The sequence below is a fragment of the Lepidochelys kempii genome, chromosome 10 (genome assembly GCF_965140265.1).
Source record: "Lepidochelys kempii isolate rLepKem1 chromosome 10, rLepKem1.hap2, whole genome shotgun sequence".
Lineage (NCBI taxonomy): Eukaryota > Metazoa > Chordata > Testudines > Cheloniidae > Lepidochelys > Lepidochelys kempii.
In genome coordinates, this window is record NC_133265.1 from 80,883,441 (window position 1) to 80,899,837 (window position 16,397).

General features: G+C 39.3%; 1 protein-coding gene across 9 annotated transcripts in view; it reads left to right on the forward strand.

Annotated features, from left to right (window-relative positions):
• Nucleotides 1-16,397, forward strand: part of MAP2K5 (mitogen-activated protein kinase kinase 5) — a 213,835-nt gene that overhangs the window by 59,683 nt on the left and 137,755 nt on the right. The window lies entirely within an intron of this gene.

Consider the following 16,397-nt stretch of genomic DNA (forward strand, 5'->3'; position numbering starts at 1 on the left):
TGACTAGGCATGGCAACCAAGAGGGGAGACAAAGGGTTCCCACCATATTCAAAAGCTATTTAAGGCAGGAAGTGACATCATCGTGGTTCTTCACTGACTTCCCGCCCAAGAACATTGCTGGAAACACCAGAGGAACAAAGACTGGACTAGGGGAGATGGGCTGAACCCAGGCTAGAGGGATTTCTAGCCTGTGAAAGAAATGCCTGGGGTTTTAAGCTGCAAGCAAGTGTAGCTTGCCCTCAAGAATTTCTGCAAACTGCCTAAAACAACAATTAGGGTGAGAATTTGCTACTCATATCCAATCTCTTTAGTATATTAAGCTTAGATTACGTTTTTGTTTATTTGGTAGGTAATCTGCTTTGATCTGTTTGCTAGCCCTTATAATCACTTAAAATCTATCTGTTGTAGTTAGTAAACTTACTTTTGTCTAAAACCAGTGTGTAGAAATCATAACTGGGGGCAGAAAGCTGTTGCATATCTTCCTCTACATTGAGGGAGGGGGCGAATTTCAGGAGCTTACGCTGTACAGTTCCCTGTGCAGCGCAAGATGGTATAATTTTGAGTTTGCACTCCAAAAGGGAGTGCATGCCTTAGGAACTGTGAGGTGCCTTAGCTGAGCCTTCCTATTCAGAGCTGATATCAGCATCTGTGTGTAGCTGCAGCTGGATGTGTCCCTACCTATGTGTGTGCTGGAGGGGGCTTGAGGGCCTGTCATCGCAGTATAGTGTAAAAGGAGTCCAGGCTGGCAAGTCAGGTGGGCTTAGTGGTACCCCAGTTCCAGGAGGAACCCGTCACAAGAATATTTGAGATGTTTGCTGTTTCTTTATGCAATTTGGGCTCTGCAGGGTTTTGCTGTTTTCTTGCTTATCTCAAAGTATTTCTTTGATCAAAGACAGTGATGAATGTATCGTTGTGAAGGGAGTCTAGAGTGCAGATGTGTTCTTCAGAACCAGTAACTTCTTCCAGTATCCTCTTCCAACTTAAATGATGGTGTTGGCCAGACTCCCTAAGTCTGAGTAGTGATTCCACCTCTCCCCATTGTTTGTCATGAGGTTTTTTCACCATCATTGTCCGTTTCATTCTACTTCTATCTATTGCTGTTTGTCTGTCTGTCTGAATAAAGCCATTATAAATTGCCTTTCTGTAGCAATCTCCATCTGAGGATCTCAAAGCACTTTACAAATGTTCATGAATTAATCCTCACAGAATAACGCTGTGAGGAAGGGAAATATAGTCAGAAATTCACAGTATGGAAAATTTAGGCACAGAGTGATTAAATGGTTTGTTCAATGTCCTACAGCAAGCCTATGGCATTGGTAGGCCTAGAAACCAGATCCCTTAATCTTGTATTCTAGCCACTAAACATGCTTCCTTTCTATCCTTACCCATTCTGCTTTATTTTTACATTTCTTGTGGCTATTTTACACCCTATTTTTAGTAATGCTAAAAACCATTGTAACAATAACAGATGAAGTAAATTACAAATGCCCCACACAATGTTATTCTTCTTATCCTTACAGTTTAAACAAGACTGACCAGCGATTGCTGTTCCTTTGTTTGTTTGACCCTAGCATTGCTTGCCTGCCTCATAAAATCTGTTATGCACAAAAGTGCATAAAATGAAGATAAAGTGCCTCCTTCAAGTCTGACAAAAAACATTCCTTTGCAGAATGGTAGTTGCAGTGAAAGTAAATAAATGAACGGACAGCAATCACAGCCTAGTTGATGAAACTGTTCAATTAAAGCACAGGCATTTACATGGTGTAATTTCCCTAAATTGCCAATGAGCCCCTTTAGACACAACCAGTGTTCAAATTGATTTCAGCATTGATTTTGGCTGAAGCTGATAAATTTCTGCTTGTTAGTTAAAGTAATTTTGCAGAAGACTTTGTACTGTGGTATTGAAATGTTCATTTAGCTGATGGTTAAAAGAGGAGTTATTTACAGAGGGCTCTACTATTGTTCTGAGATGGGACAATTCCCCAATCGTCTTCTACTTTTAATTTTTTTAAGCTTCAGTATACCAATCAATAGGTTATTGAAACTGATTAAAAGTTATCCAACCAGCTGCCTCTGGCCCTTTAATTAGAAATGGGATGTTTCTTAAATTAAAGTTGTTTTGTTTACATTGTATACCCATCCTCTAGAAGATTAAGCGAATAGAAACTTAAGTTGCTTTTATTAGGCGTTGTGTAAACGCAATGTAAGTTTTCTCAGCAGCTTCCGTTGCCTTAAAGGGAGCAGCATTCTAGTGGTTAGAAGTAACAGTCTGCTTACTAGATCAGTTGTGGGACTTTCTTGAGCCAAGGCTATGAGTGATGCCAAAGTGATAGATAGGGGCTGTCCTTTAGTTGAGATTACTTTTTATAATTCTTTTGTTTATAAAACGTGTGCAATCTGATATGTGCACAGTAGAATGTCCACTTGATGTAAGTTGTGTTAGAACCATATATTGTGAGAATTTACTGGCATTGTGTTTTAACCTGTGACCTTATTCTCACTTCGAATTTTCTGTAAAGAACAGTGAGTGGAACAGAAAAGTCAACAGTAATGTCGTTAATAGCAGGATGCTGGCTTTCCATTTCTTTCCCCTGAAGTTCCTGAGGGGAGAGTGTTCAGTGGTTATTCTGGAATATTAAGATTAACCAGTGATATTTGAACTTGATATAAAACTATCTTCTGGCTACATTCCAGAAACATTTTGATATTATGGACCTTTAAACATTGGCACTCAGATTTTTTGCGGATACAGCTTTTGAGAAAGCAAGATACAAAAGCAAAGATTTCACAAGGGCCTAAAGCTGGCAAGTGGGGAGAATAGCCGGGATCATCTCAAATGTACTTACAAGAAGCTTTTTTAAAAAAATCAATGTAAAACTAGTCTGAATTAAATTTTTAATCTAAATTTTGTGTGAAATTGAGCAGAGATTAAATGGAATCACCAATTCCAGCTGCTGTAGGGAATGCGAGAATAATTTTGTTTGTTTGCCTTATGGTTATCTTTTCTAGGTCTAGGAATTATTGTACAAAACTACTATGCTCCTTAAATAGTTCTCACTCTGTGATTAGGGCATGAACATGTATTTGACCAGAGGCCATGTCAAGGTGAGGACTTAAGGGATCAACCCCACAAAGGGAATTTATGGATCAGTCTCTTTGTCCATGCAGATCTCTTTGCAGGATCAAGATCCTTTTGTGGCTGTGGTGATAGGAATGGACAAGAGAGGTGAGGAAGGGAAAGCAATTTGTGTAAAGGATGACTTCCAGACTTTTGGTCTTTGGATGTGTGTGTGGGGAGGGGGAAAGGAGGATTAAGGAAAGTGGTAATAAATGGAAATGACAGCTGTACAGATGTTGCTTGGATAAATGAGGTGGGGATCCACTTAATCTCATATGCATGTACACTGGCCCTCACCCTCCTTCTCCATATGTGAACTCAAGTATTGTACATTCACTTGGTACTGTTTCTGGTGTTTGTTTTACTCTTTTGAAGAGTTTAGATTTTAGATACAAGCATTTTTTTGGTTCTGTAGTTTAACAACAAATCATTTTGCAATCACTATTCAAGCATTTGTAATAGGATTTTAGACAGAAGGAAGATTGGCATAGATTGCTTTTTGAACTAGCAGAGTCCCCATAAAAGCTTCTTTTTACAACTGCTGTTCACTTTGTATTTCCTGTTTTAACAGCCAGAGAGCCAGGCTAATGTGTTTGTCTATTACAGAAGGCAGCAACAACTGTCAAAGTGTTTATTTCGTAGAAACAATTTGAATCTATTTTTTAGATGGTCATTTTAGAAGGTGACAATGCTATCGTTAAAACTCCTAAAGTCTGACCATTAGCATGAAACACAGTGGTAAATCCGCACACGCACAAAAGCAGTAAACCAAATCTGTGGGTGATTTGCCGCATGTAGTTTGCAGCTGGTGACCGACATGTCATTCTACAATGTGCAACACTTATTTTATTCATCTTACACAATACTGTGACAGAATTGTTTTGCTCTAGGTTATTTCTCATAGGATAAGAAAACATTCAATCTGTTTGACTCTCTTCACAGTTCTTGTGTATGAAGAACTGTTTGCTGATGATGCGTGCTACCAAATGAACTGCTGCTTAGTGTGTAAACATTTACATTCAGAATAAGAAACCAGATGCTCCTGTAGGCATGGGTCTTCCATTGGGTCTTAAATACCTGAGTTTTGAAGGTCTTCACCATTCCTGTCCTTCTGAAAGCCTGTGTTGTGATTCTTTGTCAAGGAGGTTCACACTGTTTTCTCTTTGGAGCCCATCAGCGCTGTTCCTTAGGTGGGCTGATACAGATCTGGGTAAGGCTGAACAGTGTGTATAGCCTTTGTTGAGTGGAAAAATGCCTTTCTCTTGAACAAGTATCCAGGGGACAAATGGTGAGGTGGAGGGAGGGCAGGAGAAAGACAGATGTGTGCACACATAGGAGATGACCTGGAAAGTTTACTTTTCAGATGTCCTGAACATCAGGATAAGAAAAAAATGTTTGCATTATATTCTATTTTACGAGCAAATGCATGTGACTACATTGGGAGAGACGTGCACATCTAAGGACAGAATCTGTCTCTTGTTGATTTGGAAAGGAGAACCTAGTGAATCAAAGATTTTTATATATCCTGTCTCTCTAGTCAAGCTTAAAATCTTGGAGGAACAATTTCCCGCACTCCCAAACTCTTTTTCCCTTAGAAAACTTATTTTTGGCATAGTCAGTGGAACCTATGAAACAAGAACACTGCAATGTTGGAGGACCCATTCCAGTTTTAAGGAGAAAATATAGTATCATTTAGTTAACCATTCTAATACTTGCCAATGAAAAAAATCACAATTTCCATCTGGGTTTTGTCACAGTAAATACTTTTTCAAGAAAAAGAATACTTACGTGGTTTTGGAATTGTTATAGCTATATTTGCTTTTATTAAGGAAGTAGATTTACTGTGTCCTAGCAGAAAGGATTTCCCATATGAAATTGGACGCTGTACTTTTGTTACTGGCTGCAGTACCAGTAGCATGCCTGAATTCAAGGTTAAAAAGACAGGAAACAAAGGGTAGGTATAAATGGTCAGTTTTCAGAATGGAGAGAGGTAAATAGTGGTGTCCCCCAGGGGTCTGTTCTGGGACAAGTCCTATTCAACATACTCATAAATGATGTGGAAAAAGAGGTAAACAGTGAGGTGGCAAAATTTGCAGATGATACAAAATGATTAAAGATAGTTAAGACCCGGGCAGACTGCAAAGAACCACAAAAGGATCTCTCAAAACTGGGAGACTGGGCAACAAAATGGCAGATGAACTTTAATGTTGGTAAATGCAAAGTAATGCACATTGGAAAGCATAATCCTAACTATACATATAAAATGACGGGGTCTAAATTATCTGTTACCACTCAAGAAAGATCTTGGAGTCATTGTGGATAGTTCTCTGAAAACATCCACTCAATATGCAGCGCTAGTCAAAAAAGCTAACAGAATACTGGGAATAATTAAGAAAGGGATAGAAAATAGGACAGAAAGTATCATGTTGCCTCTATATAAATCCATGGTACACCCACATCTTGAATACTGTGTGCATATGTGGTTGCCCCATCTCGAAAAAGAAATATTGGAATTGGAAAAGGTTCAGAAAAGGGCAACAAAAATTATTAGGGGTTTGGAACGGCTTCCGTATGAGGAGAGATTAATAAGACTGGGCCTTTTCAGCTTGGAAAAGAGATGGCTAAGGGGAGATATGATTGAGGACTATAAAATCATGACTGGTGTAGAGAAAGTAGATAAGGAAGTGTTGTTATGAGAAGGAGTAAACGCAAGAACTGGGGGTCACCAAATGAAATTAATAGGCATCAGGTTTAAAACAAACAAAAGGAAGTATTTCTTCACACAACGCACAGTCAACCTGTGGAACTCCTTGCCAGAGGATGTTGTGAAGGCCAAGACCATAACAGGGTTCAAAAAAGAACTAGATAAATTCATGGAGGATCGGTCCATCAATGGCTATTAGCCAGGATGGGCAGGAATGGTGTCCCTAGCCTCTGTTTGCCAGAAGCTGGGAATGGGCGACAGGGGTTGGATCACTTGATGATTACCTATTCTGTTCATTCGACTGGCCACTGTCAAAAGCCAGGATCCTGGGCTAGATGGACCTTTGGTCTTACCCAGTAAGGCCATTCTTATGTTCTTATAAAGTCTATTCATTTGGGGAAAAAACTAGGAACTGGTAGGATTCTACAAGTAATTTAAAAGAATAATTGCGTCTACTGTTTTCGTAGGCATCCCTGACGTATATTATGTGGCAAGAAATACTTAAACCAACAGTCCTCACTTGCCAGGGTTCCTAAAGGAAGTACCATGTTTTGTTCACAGGAACTGTGTTGTCTTGTCAGCTATTAGAAGGATCATCGTTCATGTCGCACCCCTTGTCAGTACCCGGCCCGGGTCAGGGAAGCTAATGATCCAACCAGCAGACCAAATTTGGTGGTGAATCCGGGTCATGAGCCACCTGAGGCACACTGCACATACGCTAAGACGACTGATTGTATACATGTGATTACCCAGGAGATTCTTTCAGGAGCCTGTGCAAGCGGAGAGCACCATTTACCTAGTGCTTAGTGGCCACGTCATTAATGAATTTACACTGTAGCATTACATCATTCTGTCAGTTTTGCAGACGTCAGTTATGTGTATAGCAAGGGGTAGGGAATGACTCATTAGTATAATAGGCAGGCCATGGCTTGTCCTTGAATTGGTTCAGTCTTATACAGTGAATACCTTATTGCTTAGTTTGCATTATTGATGGGGAAAAATAGAAAAGTAGTTTGCTGGACAGAATTCAGGAATGGGAAGCAGGAATTCCTGAATTCGAATCCTGGCTCAGATACTGAGTCCTTCTGTGATACTGCGCAAGTCATTTAACCTTGTGTGCATTAGTTGCCCCATCCCTAACACTGTGGATATAACAGTAATAAATCTTCAGTTCTGTGAGTGAGGTAATATTTAAGTTGCAGATAAGTGTTAAGTTTTTTAAATAATTTGATTATACTAGATTAAAGGTGAACAATTATGGTTTTTAGTTACATATATGCTAAAAGTTTTAAGAAACTTAATATATCTAATCTATGTGCTTCTAATGTGCACATCCCTAAATCATAAACAAACTGAAAATTGTTTCCTCTCTTTCTCATGTGCCAGGAACCAAGTTCAGAGTTCTTTGCTTTTCCTAAAATAAATGATATCACAAACCCTTAAAACACTGTAAGAAAAACATTGCTTAGCTCTACTTTTAGGTATTAACAAACCCCTAACTTTTGCAAGAGGAACAAAGAACTATTATCTTAGGGCATGGCAAGCTTAAAAACACCCAAGACAACCAAACAAAAAAACATTTCATTTCACTTTTGAGACATATTTATTTTTAAGTTTGTGTCTTGTTCTTTTTGGTCTGTTAAATAGCTTTTTAAACTTTTGAGGTGTGAAGTGCTGCAGAAATTTGATGTCTCCATTAAATGTATGGAATTTTTGTATCTTTATCAGAAAAGATCTGATAAACTCTAGATTATTTTATGAATAAGAGTCAGCCTAAACCATCATTAGTTTCTCCCTTTATTTTTCTGTGGTTTAGAGTCCTTCAGGCATAACTAAGCAGGCAGCAGAAGACAGAGACGGGGAAAAAAAAGTTTTTCATATGTAATATAAATTCATATGTTACTGTTGAATCTCAGCTCTTTATTTCCTTGTATTCTTTCCTGTACAAAATTGCTCTTTAGTTTTATTTTGATTTTGTGAGGCATCATCTGGAATTCTTCCCCCAAAATCCCCTCAATGTCCACATTATATTTTTGCTTCTGGGGGAGAAAGGATACACACACCACCCTCCAAAGTTGATCAGAATGTCTCTGATGTTAGCTGGAGGACATTGTTTGACCATCTTTCCTTCTTTACCCAGAATAACTAGCCTCTCCCCACAGACTTGGGCATACTGCCTTAGTAAGGCTCCCTGGGTGAGCTTTTGATTTTTGAAGTAGAGGAGACAAAGTTATGCTGAAGGACTTGGCTTGCATTGGGCCCTTCAGGGCTTTCAGTGTCTAGGGACATGGTTAAGAGCCAAGGTTAATAAAATATTTGACACAACTGTTCCAATCTTGCTTAGAAGCTGTTCACTGTAATAGAAGTAGAGGGCTTAAAATAATGAATGCTGATGGAAATGTGAACCAAGATTTAAATTTCCTTTCTGCAGTGGATATGTTCCAAAATCTGCAGGAGTTGGTCTTTCCTGTGCTTACATAGTGTATTGTTGCTTTCAGCGATCCTCTCTGAATCGCACACTTTTTCACCAATAGAGTGTCCCAAAACGGAAATGTCAGCCATTTCTTTCATCTAGATTTTCAGTTGCTAGGCAATCCCACACGTCACTTTGTTTTGAATTCTCCCATGGTTTCTAGTACAGTACACCAGGGCAGGGGTGAAGGTCCTGCATAACTCTTCTTCATCATATGTTTGTGCCAGCTTCGTTGATCTATTTGTCCGCTTCTCCCACTAACATTGCTATCCTATCATGCCACCTCTTATTCATAAAATGTCCTTTCTGAGCTGGGCTGCAAAGCTACTACTGTCTCTTCTGCATCCCTCCTGAAGACTCATTTCTTCTGTGAGGCTTATAAGAACCCTACTGATAAGTCGTCTACTTATTTATTCCAGCCATTTGATTTAATCAAATAAAAGTTTTGGGTTATTTTTAAACTCGACATTTCGTTGAGTAATGGATTAATCTCATCGACGCTGCTGCTTCTCCTGCCCTTCCCTATTGTGGCATTATCCCCTTCACCTAGTTGCGTCATGTCAAATATTAGTTTGTAGCAAGCTCCTGGGAGCATGGATCGTGTCCTCTGTCTGCATTAGAAATGCACTCTTAGATGCCATTAAAATAATCGTGTTCTTTACGTAGTGTTTTCAACTTCTAAGCAGTATCAGTCATTGCTTTAGTGTGAATTCTTCTGTGGTCTTTTATATGGTATTCTGTGGCTTGGGCATACTTTTCAAACCCATTACCTTTCAGCTCACCCTCTGAAGACATTAGTGCCATATGTTAACTGCAAGAGTCCACTTCAGTTAATGAAAATCTAGAGCATTGACTTCAATGAATTTGAAAGGACTGCAGCATCTTACAGGGTTGGTCCCCAAATGTGAATATCTGAACTGTGTATTTATCTCATTAACATGTTTCACCTAAAATATTCCTCAGCTAGAACAAAAATTGACCAGTTGTACTACTTTAACAAAACTGTCTCTGAAATACCTCCTTAGCTAAAAGAAAAGGAGGACTTGTAGCACCTTGGAGACTAACCAATTTATTTGAGCATAAGCTTTCGTGAGCTACAGCTCACTTCATCGGATGCATACTGTGGAAAGTGTAGAAGATCTTTTTATACACACAAAGCATGAAAAAATACCTCCCCCCACCCCACTCTCCTGCTGGTAATAGCTTATCTAAAGTGATCACTCTCCTTACAATGTGTATGATAATCAAGTTGGGCCATTTCCAGCACAAATCCAGGTTTTCTCACCCCCCCCCCCCCACACACACACAAACCCACTCTCCTGCTGGTAATAGCTTATCTAAAGTGACCACTCTCCTTACAATGTGTATGATACTCAAGGTGGGCCATTTCCAGCACAAATCCAAGTTTAACAAGAACGTCTGGGGGGGGGGGAGGAAAAAACAAGGGGAAATAGGCTACCTTGCATAATGACTTAGCCACTCCCAGTCTCTATTCAAGCCTAAGTTAATTGTATCCAATTTGCAAATTAATTCCAATTCAACAGTTTCTCGATTTGAAGTTTTTTTTGTTGTAATATAGCAACTTTCATGTCTGTAATCGCTTGACGAGAGAGATTGAAGAGTTCTCCAACTGGTTTATGAATGTTATAATTCTTGACATCTGATTTGTGTCCATTTATTCTTTTACCTAGAGACTGTCCAGTTTGACCAATGTACATGGCAGAGGGGCATTGCTGGCACTTGATGGCATATATCACATTGGTGGATGTGCAGGTGAATGAGCCTCTGATAGTGTGGCTGATGTGATTAGGCCCTATGATGGTGTCCCCTGAATAGATATGTGGGCACAGTTGGTAACGGGCTTTGTTGCGAGGATAGGTTCCTGGGTTAGTGGTTCTGTTGTGTGGTATGTGGTTGCTGGTGAGTATTTGCTTCAGGTTGGGGGGGTCTGAAGGCATGGACTGACCTGTCTCCCAAGATTTGTGAGAGTGTTGGGTCATCCTTCAGGATAGGTTGTAGATCCTTAATAATGCGTTGGAGGGTTTTAGTTGGGGGCTGAAGGTGACAGCTAGTGGCGTTCTGTTATTTTCTTTGTTAGGCCTGTCCTGTAGTAGGTGATTTCTGGGAACTCTTCTGGCTCTATCAATCTGTTTCTTCACTTCTGCAGGTGGGTATTGTAGTTGTAAGAATGCTTGATAGAGATCTTGTAGGTGTTTGTCTCTGTCTGAGGGGTTGGAGCAAATGCGGTTGTATCGCAGAGCTTGGCTGTAGACAATGGATCGTGTGGTGTGGTCAGGGAGAAAGCTGGAGGCATGTAGGTAGGAATAGCGGTCAGTAGGTTTCCGGTATAGGGTGGTGTTTATGTGACCATCGTTTATTAGCACTATAGTGTCCAGGAAGTGGATCTCTTGTGTGGACTGGACCAGGCTGAGGTTGATGGTGGGATGGAAATTGTTGAAATCATGGTGGAATTCCTCAAGGGCTTCTTTTCCGTGGGTCTAGATGATGAAGATGTCATCAATATAGCGCAAGTAGAGTAGGGGCGTTAGGGAACGAGAGCTGAGGAAGCGTTGTTCTAAATCAGCCATAAAAATGTTGGCATACTGTGGGGCCATGTGGGTACCCATAGCAGTGCCGCTGATCTGAAGGTATACATTGTCCCCAAATGTAACATAGTTATGGGTAAGGACAAAGTCACAAAGTTCAGCCACCAGGTTAGCCGTGACATTATCGGGGATAGTGTTCTTGACGGCTTGTAGTCCATTTTGTGTGAAATGTTGGTGTAGAGGGCTTCTACATCCATAGTGGCCAGGATGGTGTTATCAGGAAGATCACCGATGGATTGAAGTTTCCTCAGGAAGTCAGTGATGTCTTGAAGGTAGCTGGGAGTGCTGATAGTGTAGGGCCTGAGGAGGGAGTCTACATAGCCAGACAATCCTGCTGTCAGGGTGCCAATGCCTGAGATGATGGGGCGCCCAGGATTTCCAGGTTTATGGATCTTGGGTAGTAGATAGAATATCCCAGGTCCGGGTTCCAGGGGTGTGTCTGTGCAGATTTGATCTTGTGCTTTTTCAGGGAGTTTCTTGAGCAAATGCTGTAGTTTCTTTTGGTAACTCTCAGTGGGATCAGAGGGTAATGGCTTGTAGAAAGTGGTGTTGGAGAGCTGCCGAGCAGCCTCTTGTTCATATTCCGATCTATTCATGATGACAACAGCACCTCCTTTGTCAGCCTTTTTGATTATGATGTCAGAGTTGTTTCTGAGGCTGTGGATGGCATTGTGTTCTGCACGGCTGAGGTTATGGGGCAAGTGATGCTGCTTTTCCACAATTTCAGCCCGTGCACGTCGGCGGAAGCACTCTATGTAGAAGTCCAGTCTGTTGTTTCGACCTTCAGGAGGAGTCCACCTAGAATCCTTCTTTTTGTAGTGTTGGTAGGGAGGTCTCTGTGGATTAGTATGTTGTTCAGAGGTATGTTGGAAATATTCCTTGAGTCGGAGACATCGAAAATAGGATTCTAGGTCACCACAGAACTGTATCATGTTCGTGGGGGTGGAGGGGCAGAAGGAGAGGCCCCGAGATAGGACAGCTGCTTCTGCTGAGCTGAGAGTATAGTTGGATAGGTTAACAATATTGCTGGGTGGGTTGAGGGAACCATTGCTGTGGCCCCTTGTGGCATGTAGTAGTTTAGAAAGTTTAGTGTCCTTTTTCTTTTGTAGAGAAGCAAGCTGCATTGTTTTATGCCTGCTTCAGGATTTTGGAATTGCAGTTTATGAAAGAGCTGAAATCTTGGTCAAGAAAACTGGGATTTGATGGTGTTAGAATATTCTAAAAATTGTTTGATTTCTGTAGAATTTTCTAACTAAAATCCTAGCAGATATTATAGGTGGGTTTTTTTGTGTTTTGTTTTTGCTGTTGGAAAAATTTAGTCAGTGCAGCATAATGTTCTCTGTAAATGTGTTGTCAGGTTGATAGAATAAAATGAGTGTTTTATTTTTTTAAGCATGTAGGATCTTACCTGTAATACTTCTAAAGCAATGGAAAGACTCTCACTAACTTCAGTGGGAGCTGGATCAGGCTTCTAATAATATAACTGAAAGAGGGAAACACAAAATTTTTTCAGTTTGCCACTGTGATTGTTAGGTAATGCCTCTGATGAGAGGAAAATATGAACAGTGCATTACATGGTATTAATTACACATGCACAGTGTAAATAATGTACAGAAATGGGGAGAAATTAAAAGGATCTGTGCAGTTGTAAATTGAAACGACTTTGATAACTTTCAGATTTGTGAGTAGTTTACATTTGCATAGTTTGAAATTGCCTTTTAAACTTCTTGTTGCAGAACTTGGCTAACTTGATGTAATGCTGCCTGTTCAATTTTTCCTTAACAATAAATGATTTATAGCTGTCTTTTCCCAATCATCTGGGTTATAGCTTTTGCAGCGGTTCATTTGCAGAGCAAAAATAAAGCCTGAACACACAAAATAGAGAAATGGACTTGCTCTTCCATGGCTGGTTTCTGTAAGGTGTGAACTCTTATAAATTCAAAATGTAGTTTCCCTGGGTTATTCTGCGTGGTGCAGTGTTTTGGATTTATTTCCTTTGGTTGGTAAGGACTGATTTACCACAGTCTTAGAGGAGATGAGCATATAGAAGTTCTTTGGTCATTAAGTTAGTGCCAGTGTATTGAGCTGTGCAAACAAAATGCAGTTAGAAAAATATGAGGAACACAAGTCAAAAGTGAAGGTAAACAAACTAATATCCGGCCTCAGTTACACTGAGAGATAACAAGTAGAGCTGAGTGAATAATTTCATTTTGAATCAACCAAAACATTTTAGGTCAACTCAAAACATTTTTTGGTGTTTTGTTTTGATTTGCCCTTTTCTGTGTTTTGTTTTTTAAATTGGCCAAAGTTGAAAATGAAATGCCATTTTGTAATGGAAACCCAAAACAAAATTTTTGAATTGGTTGAAATGAAACATTTCAGCATAAAACAAAAATTTTAAAAAATAAGGGTTTTTTTGTTGTATCGCTTTTTTTTTCTTTTTTTGCCAAAACTACAGTATTTGTCAAATTCCACACAAATTTGCTAATAGTTTCAGAGCCCCCCAAATGCATCTTTTGGCAAAAATTTCTATTCACTGAAATTTTTTTGACCTGCTGTAGTTTAGAGGAAGCCTGTGATTCATTATATGAGGCTTCCTGATGCATAATATATTAAAAAGTGAGACAGTCTTTAGTAATACACTGCTCTGCAGTTCCACTTAGCGTAGAATCCTCTTGACACTGGTGGACAGCCTTCTGTATTGCTTAAGCAGCTGTCCTCATTGTGAGCCACATTCTGCCATAGATTCTGCATAAGCTATTCTTACTGAAGTCAATGGGAGCTGCACAGATATTTTACTATAGCAAAAATTTGCCCTAAGAGCAAAAGCCAACTAAAAAGTGTCTGTCTGCGCTACATAAAATCTGATATGGAATAAAATCTATTATTCACTGCATATTATTTTTTTCCTGCTCTTCTATATATTTATTTTTATTTAGCAAATTATTACAGATCTTAGAATTTCACACTTTCACATAACATCTAGTTAAATTAGCTCTTTCACATTGTTCAGATGCATCCTCAACCATCAGAATTTGTATCAGAACTGTCCCTATTAAACAACAGCCGTTGCCTTTGTTTTACTTAATTTAAATCTCTTCCATGGAAGATATTCCATTGAAGTATCTCTGCTGACCCGAGACCAGGTCCTGCCAAGTACGGAACACCATCAACTCTTAGCACCTTGCAGGATTGGGCCATTAGTGTGTCTTTATGAGAGTGTACTACATTGAACTTGCTACCTTACTTAGTCCCACATGTCACATTCTAGCACAGTGGGATCTTTTACTCAAGCCTTTATCTTTTGGGTGACAGTAAGATGTGTAAAGAGCTGTCTCCTGGAATGGTTCTGTATATTATTTATAAACAACAATACTTTAATCTCTGCATATTTACCCATAGATTGGGTGGTGGGTACATTTAACAAGTGTAAAGAAAAAACAAACTTTCAGGGTCAGCACATTATTCTATGGGCTTTTTAGGATATGATTCTGCAGCTTCCTAAGGGTATTAAATCTTCATATGTTATCTATGCTGACACTAGCCAGATTGGTTAATTCCTGGTTGCTGTTCTATCTAATATCTAACAAAAATATTTCCTCCACACACTCACTGGAACAGGTAATTACTGTAGCAAATGCAGACTAATTTGAAGTCTTAGCTGTTAATTAAAACACTGTCAAGGTGTACCATTGTCTTTTGGTGTAACCAAAGCTCCTATTCAGACTTCATTAATCACTTTACAGTTATTGTGTTGAGGAAGGTCAAGACAATTGAGATGGCATATCAGTCTGAAGTAAACAAATTCCCTTTCACCCAGGTAGCATGCCATTTGCAAAGTCAAGGGACACACTGTACCCCTGGGCATGGTGTCTCCTTTGTGGTCCAGTTCTCAATGATAATTAAATGTTAAATTGGTACTGTCAATGCTCTGTAAACCAAACCAGGTATCTGTCCTTTGCTGGAAATTTAACCCAAACTTCCACGGATGAATTAGTGCGCATCATAATTAAATAATCAAGTCTTCCCTTTTAATTCACTTGGAAACAGGAGACCTCTCTTATGGAAAAAAGATCAGCTTTCTTGACAAGCTAATTAAGTTGCCAAACTGTCCAGCACGGTACATATTAAACTAACAGACGTTAAGCATGCTATCTCAGCCTGTTCATTTTCTTATCATTTCTGCTGATCTTAAAGTCAAAATGTTTTGCCACTGTTGGTTCATTCATAGTTACATAATAGTTTTTACTCCACCTGACTCATTTATTATGCATTCAACTGTCAGTCTCTCTATTATAGCTTCACCTGCCAGTCCTGTGTTCTGCACCTTAAACTGACATTAAAATAATACTGATTTCGATGCATACTATGTAAAATATTGTCAGTCGTTATAAGTTTATGCCATTCACATATTTATCAATATTATCCCATAAATTGTTGATTTAAGATATTTTAAAATGAGCTTTTTAAGCTCCCAAGCCATTAACAGAAATTATACAATTAAAAATATAAGAGTAAATTATATTCTTGTCCTGTACTATGAATAATTTTGCATGGGAACAAAACTATTGAAGTTTCTTCAGTGATAATTACTAGTGGTATATAGTGCTAAGATATTGTAATTCATTAAAGTTAATGCCACATATATGACAATATTGTACATAGTACAATAAACCAGTACTAGACAGTAAAATTACTGAAGAAAAAAAAACTTTAATGGTTGTGTTTATATTCAAAATTTATATGTAGAATTTTTTGCTCATACTTCTTTAGTTTCTTAGAACAATAAAGTTAGGATTATATTCATTTTACAACAGCCAATTATAAATATTCTGTGAGACAAATTGACACAAACTGCTCTTGGATTACTGTGCAAAATCATTTCAAGTACACGTAGACATTAAGGTGTAGATGCATTGTTATAATACAGATATTAATCATACTATAGACTATAGAACGTGTATTTCTATACTATAGAATGTTGATTTCACTAACTAGTATTCTGGTTAGTCTTTTGATTTCTAAGAACAATCAATCACCACTGGGTTTTTCATTTTAATTGATATAGTTGGGTGCCCCTTTGTCTTAACTCTCAAAATATCTGCAAGATTAGAGAGGATTAGTTTGTGCTACAATGCTCATTTTATATGAAGAATATGCATAGGGTTGTGATGAGGTGCAACTCACAACTGCGGCACCCCCTGCTGAATGTCCCTTGAATCAGCTTTGCTAACCAGTGCGCCCTCTTCTGGTGACGACTTGCCACCGTCACTTCTGCTGCAGGGACCCACATCACTCCCAGGATCGCGATGTCATCTTTGTGACACAGCCCTCTGGCTATGCCACGCTCTGTGCTCCCCCCTTTTGGGGGACAGTATCACAGTCCACTGTCCAGCCACTTTTCTCAGTGGCTTCTGCAGCCAATTGTCTGGCCACTTTCTCAGTAGAGGAGGGGCGGAACCCGGGTCTGCCCACTACTCTGGGTACTGACCCAGG